Raw genomic sequence first — 6,505 nt, 5'->3', positions numbered from 1 at the left:
GCACACACGCTCTGCCAAACCCATGCTTGGCTGTGGGCTCTCCAGGACACGTGGCATAGGCTGCATCCACTGGGGTGGCCTTTGCTGGTAACTACAACCCTGGGGTCTTCAGGGGTTTGCTGTGGAGTTTGCGAGGTCATGGCTCACTGACTCTCTCCCTCTGGTTCCACTTCATTGCGTCACTTTTCCAGCATTAAGGCCCTCTCACAGGAAGGACGGAAAATCAGACAACAAGAAGGGGATTTTTTGCTTTGGGTTCTCTGGCAGGTGGGGAGTTGGAAAGGGCTGAGGGGAGTGAGTTATGCCCTTGCGACTGAGTGCATTGGGAACAGGGTTTTAAACAGATCCTGGCACTGGCAAAGATTTGTGTCCTTTGACTTTCCTGTTACTTGGTGCAGGAAATTCAGTTGTGAGTTGGTAAGGAAAGATAGCAGGCAAGACAAGGGTTGTATTACAGGACTCAGTGGCACAAAGCCACAGGGGACAAGAAACAGTGGGCATGGAGCCACTGACAAGAATTTTAGTACCCTTGTCTCACTGGGTCTGATCTCTTGATGCCCTGGGGGAAATGATACGCTCACTAGGAACCAGTGCTGACAAATGCCCAGAGATTTCACTTTCAAACTCATGGTGTCTCGGATGAATTAATATAACACATGATACCTGTCCCCCTCCCCCACCCCATCCCTAAGTTAATTCTCTAGAAAAGCTTTCTGGACAATGAAATGCCAGATACTCAGTGGTGTAAAAAGAAAAATATGAGTATTAAGCTTACATCCTGCGAAGGAGGCATCTCCATTAGAGGAGAAGACTTTTAGTGTGGGTTCCAGCTACGCCTGGCCAAATAAGCAGGCCATGAACTTCCCAGCAGACCCAGCCAAAGCCATCACCAGTTCCTCTGCTCAGTGAAATTAAAGGGTGCAATTAACAGTTTCCACCACTTGGACCTCATTGGCTTCAAATTACAAGAGGGTAAACAAATAGGGAAGAAAAGGGAGACAGAAGCATTTCAGAAATTATGACCTTCAAAGGAGGAAGAATAAATCCAACCACAGGCAAAGTGGTCAGAAATGTGATACCCTTTGTGAGAGCCCAAGGAGACCCCACATTGCCAAGCCGCTTTAACTGAGGTATTGCTGGGGCTAAAGCTTCCAGAAACCTATGAATGGCACGTTTATTTTACTGAGGCTGAAGTCGATGGGATAATCGTCAGGAGACGCTGTGGATCTGATGGATGTTCAGGCAGGCGGGCAGGATTTCACCGTCAGCCGGAAAGTCCTCAGTAATTACCCGCTGCCGTGTGCCGTGCAGTCACGTGTGTGCGGGTGCGCGCTCCTGCGGGCGCGCTTGCAGGGGTGTGTGGGGGGGGGCGGTGTATGAAGGTTGCACAGCGGGGGAGGGTGGCCCTTCTGTGCTTTTAAATCCAGGCTAAGAGTTTTCTCTGCTTGGTGTTTATACCACAGAGTCATCAGAGAGAGGTGAAATCATCAAAATTTTCAATATGCTAAACCATACACTGAAAACAATTTCCATCCCTCCTGTAGCTCAAGCTCCCCAGGCCTCACCAATCTAACGATTAGATTAACAGCCTAAACATCGCAGGCTGCTCCCCTGCACCACAGGCCAGTTGCATGACATAGAAACTCCAGCCCCGCTAAAGTCTCACCCAGTTTCAGGGGCGCCTGGGTAGCTCAGTAGTTTGAGCTTCTAACTGCAGCTCAGCTCAGGTCATGATCTTATGGTTCATAAGTTCGAGTCCTGCATTGGGCTCTGTGCTGACCCCTCAGAGCCTAGAGCCTGTGTCGGATTCTTTGTCTCCCTCTCTCTGCCCCTCCCCCACTCATATTCTCTCTCTCAAAAAAAATAAACATTGACGTCTCACCCAGTTTCAGGCACTCTCCTGTGGCGTAACACGTGACCTGAGAAACAGCTGTTGTATGCTTTTCTGTTCAGGGTTCCCTAGCTGGGGATCAAGAAGCCACCTGAGGGTGACTGTGCCTCTCCTCACCCCTGCACAGCTCCAGTGTCTTTTTGATAGGCCAGAGGTCCACGCCAGGGAGGGGTCCCTGCCTCCAGTGGCCCAAATCAGCACGACATGGCGTGCTAAGGAAGGGCTGCACCTTCTGGAGTTCTCGCCAGCCTGAAGCCGCCTGTCTCCCCTGTTCTGTTACTCTTGTCTCCTAGGTAGCCATGACCTTGTTGCCAGGCCATGCATAACCTTGTCAGAACATACTCGTCATCTTTCACCTGGTGTAGGTACAAATGCAGGAGGCCAGGTTCAAGGACCAACAATCTAGAGCAGCGCTTCTCAAACTTCAGCATTTATTAGAGTCACCTGAAGGCCTTGTTAAACCCAACTGGGTTATAACCCCACTTATTCAGATTTAGGAAATCTGGAGTGGGATGTAAGATTTTACATTTCTCCTGAGTTCCCAGGTGATGCTGATGCTGGTCTCTGGAGAGCACATTTTGAGAGCCACTGCTCTAGGTCAGCACTATGCTGCTCCTGGGCTCCTATGCCGACACTTGTCTCGGAGCCTCTGCCCACCGACAGGACACACATAGCTAGATCTGTGAGGATCTTAGCAGAAGGCCCAATTTATGTTCAGGTGACACCTCCACCACCATCATAGATGAGAAAATACTGATCTTCCCATGTTTTGCCTTTAATGCAGAGATTACTGGGGCACCTGGGTGGCTCAGTCGGTTAAACGTCTTACTTCAGCTCAGGTCATGATCACACGGTTCGTGGGTTTGAGCCCCACGTCGGGCTCTGTGCTGACAGCCAGCTCAAGAGCCTGGAGCCTGTTTCAGATTCTGTGTCTCCCTCTCTCTCTGACCCTCCCCTGCTCACGCTGTCTCTCTCTCTCTCCTAGAAATAAACAAAAAACATTAAAAAATGTTTAAAAAAATAAAGCAGAGATTACTTACCTGCATTCTTGCCATATAGGATTTGACTTAAGAACTTCACGTATATCCCTTATGTGTGAATAGCTGACCAATACAATTCTGAGTGTTGGGATGGAACTCCATCAAATGCTGAAGAGTGGCATTTCTGTGGCCTTCTTCCTCTGACTATGGAAACCATTATATTTAGGGGATGCCACATTGTCTTTCCTTGGTGAACTGTAATGTTACTTATGGGTAGGAGGTCTGGTGGATTAGATAAGAGGAACTGTAAAGCCAGGGAGAGAAAATGGGGGAGATGGATGTCTTCCATGTTCAGCCTTTGAGGGATACTGTTAGAATTATAGTTTCACTGTGGATTAAATGGGCTTTCAGTAAGGGGCCTTCCTGGGAGCCTAAACCACGTCAAACATTTCTGTGGGAAATGTATTATGAGAAGATACAAACTGACTTAACCTAAATTGGAACTCAACTTGTTGCAAATGAGAGATTCCAGTAAATGTACTAAAGGTCTTTTGTCATAGATGAACATTCTTTTGCTCTTATAGATTTATCATCTGTCATGTTATGAGAGAAGTACAGTTATATCTGGCGTTTGTTAGACAATTGAATTATTGCTGTTATAATTGGGTTTCCCATGTCTTTCCCATGGAATTACAGAGATCATCACTATGGCATCTGCTGGGTCTGAGACAGACCAAAGCTGAGGTTACGATGGAAAAGTCGGGTTCATGGGGACGGTTCGTGCACAGTGTGAGTTTGGCTGGAGGTGGTTCTTGGCAATAATGGGGCAAGAGCAGAAGCTCTTGGTGGAAGGGAAGTGTGTAAATGCTGAATCTCCAAGATTTCATGAACTCTGGGGATCCTCAAGTTAATCTCATTCAGCTCCTCCATTCTATAGATGAGAAGCTGAGAGGTCCAGAGAGTCTGAGTAACTGAGTAACTGATTATAGCCACTTGAGATCAGCTTAGAGCTCCAGCATTAGAGTTGCCTCAAGCTACCTCCTGTAGAGCATTCAGCTGACCACCAGTGCTTGAGGAAGTAGCAGAGGTCAGCATAAATGAGTTTGCGAAATACTAGGTTAATCAGTTGTTATTGTTATATAGCAATTGATACTCCCAAAAGCATTCATTTATTCATTCAAAGCATTCATATGCTAAGGACTATTCTAAGTGCTGAGGATCCAGGTGCAAAGAGACAGAAAAAGTCCCTGCCCTCACGAAGCCTACCTTATAGCAGGCTCCTTGCCCTAGGCATGTATTTCAAATTTCCATTTTTTCCTTGAAGCCGCCATTTCCCTTTTCTATTGTGTAGAGAAATTGGAAACTATTAAGTATGAATGCTTCCAGCTTCTTTCTCCCACACCTACATTCACCCAGATTTACACCATCTCCTCTCCCCTCCAATGCCACTTACAGTAGAATCTTCTCTTCTTAGGTGCCTGCCAGTCTGTCCTCCCAGGCTCTGGATCCAGCCATTTTCTCATTGTGTCTTCAACATCTTTGGAGCTCTATTCCTTCATAAGGTAAACAGATCCAAGTCTCCTCTATTTGAAAAACTAACAATAAAGAGCTCCTCATTAACCTTATATTCTCCCGCTGTCTTCTGCCTTCTCTTTTTCCCTTCATAATCAAGTTTCTAGAAATTAAAGTCTTCTCACTTTTTCTCCATTTTCTCATTTTCCAGTTTACTCCTCAGCCCAATGCAACCAGTCTGGCTCCACAAAAATTACTCTCAGCAAAGACACCATGTATTTATTGAGCACCCACTACGTGCCTGACAGTGAGATAAGCATTGAGGCTACAGATGGAACCGAGATAGGCGCGGCCCTTGCTCTCTTGTCACATGCAGTCTAGTTGGGGAGGCAGATTTTAAACCAATTAACATGGAAGTAGATATGCAATTACAAATCGGGTTAAGTGTTTTGAACGAGAATAGGGGGATGTTCTTGAGTAGAATGGTAACATTACACTATATGAGGAGGTGACATTGCAGCTGATAAAATAACCAATTTATAAATTCTTTATATTACTTCACCTTCTAGCACTGTTTGACACTCCTAACCATTCTTCAGCTGAACTCTAGGCTCTTGACTTCTTTCTCTCCCTGAGCTCCCCCATCCATCTCTGTCCCCCTCTCTCCTCATCCCATGTATTGTTCAGGGTTCAACATTCAGTTTTCTTGTCTCACTAACATCCTCCCTGGCCAATGTCATGCACATCATAGTTTCAGCCATGACCAATGTGCTGAAAGTCCCAGACCTGTATGTTCAGCCCAGATTGTACCTTAAGCCCTTGGCTCATTTAGGCACTTTCCTTCCAAATAACCCCATTTGGGTTTCCACCAGGTTGTTTAAGTTCAGAGGTGAGGCCAGTCTTCTCTAAGGAGAAGAGGTCAGCATTTCTTCTTGATGAAGCCTAAAGCCAAGTAGCCAAACTAGACTTCTCTATCCTCCATACTGCTCCCTCACTCACACCCAGAGACATTTTCTAAAAATTACTAAGTCCCGGTGACTCTATATCCTTGATATCTTCTTTCTTTCTTCTTTTATTTCCATCCCCATTGTTCTTCCTTTTGTTCAGACACTTGGGCCCTCCAGCTTCCTGTGTTTCCCTCTACCACATGGACAGAAGCCTTACTGGACTCCTTCCAACCAGGTCTTTCCTCCTTCCATCAACCCTCTTATCTGCTAAAAGTGACATGTCTGGGGCCCCTGGGTGGCTTAGTCGGTTAAGCTTCCAACATCAGCTCAGGTCATGATCTCCTGGTTTATGAGTTTGAGCCCCATTTTGGGCTCACTGCTGTCAGCATGGAGCCCACTTTGGATCCTCTGTCCCGCTCTCTGTGTTCCTCCACCACTCATACTCTTTCTCTTTAAAGTAAATAACATTAAAAAAAACCCCAAAAAACACCAGAGTGACATGTCTTACATTTGCAGTTGATCAGATCATGCTGCTGTTCAGAATTCTTCAGCGGCCTCTTCTCTGGCTCTTGCTCCATGCTTTAGTCCATGACTGCACCCCTGCCCAGTCCTCCCTCCTCTGGTCATTCCCTGGGACCAGAGGATGCACACAACTTGAACTTATGCCTCCCCTCCCCAACCCCAATCCAGAAACCCAAAACCCTAGGGTTCCCTGTGCATGCAGTGCAGAAGAAGGGCCTCTATTTGTGTTCTTGAACAGGCCCAGGAGGTATTGGGACAGGCCATTTGCCCCTCATACATTCTCCACTACTTTTACCTCCCCTGACTTTTTATTTCCGCTCATCCTCTAGCTAGTGGGCACCCACTTTGCTCTACCTGAAATGCCTTCCTCTTCTACCCAGAGTAAAGGTCCTACTCCTCATTAGGTTGTAGCAAAGGGTCTCCCTGCCACGCCAACCAACCCAGCCATGCTTCCCTCTACATTGTGACTCACCTCCCCGTGGTCAACCTTGAACTCCTCCAGAGCACTGCTGGCAGCTTCTCCATTTTCTTAGTATTTGATGGTCTATTTAGGGCCTGTAGACACCAACAAAAGATGCTACCTCTACTAGCCAAGAATTGCATCTTGCTTGCCTAATTTCCCCATGGCTTAAATTTCAATAGCACAAGAATTT

Source organism: Hyaena hyaena, unplaced genomic scaffold (assembly GCF_003009895.1).
Source record: "Hyaena hyaena isolate Hyena2069 unplaced genomic scaffold, ASM300989v1 scaffold_535, whole genome shotgun sequence".
In the NCBI taxonomy this organism is placed as follows: domain Eukaryota; kingdom Metazoa; phylum Chordata; class Mammalia; order Carnivora; family Hyaenidae; genus Hyaena; species Hyaena hyaena.
Note: the sequence above shows the minus strand (reverse complement) of the source record.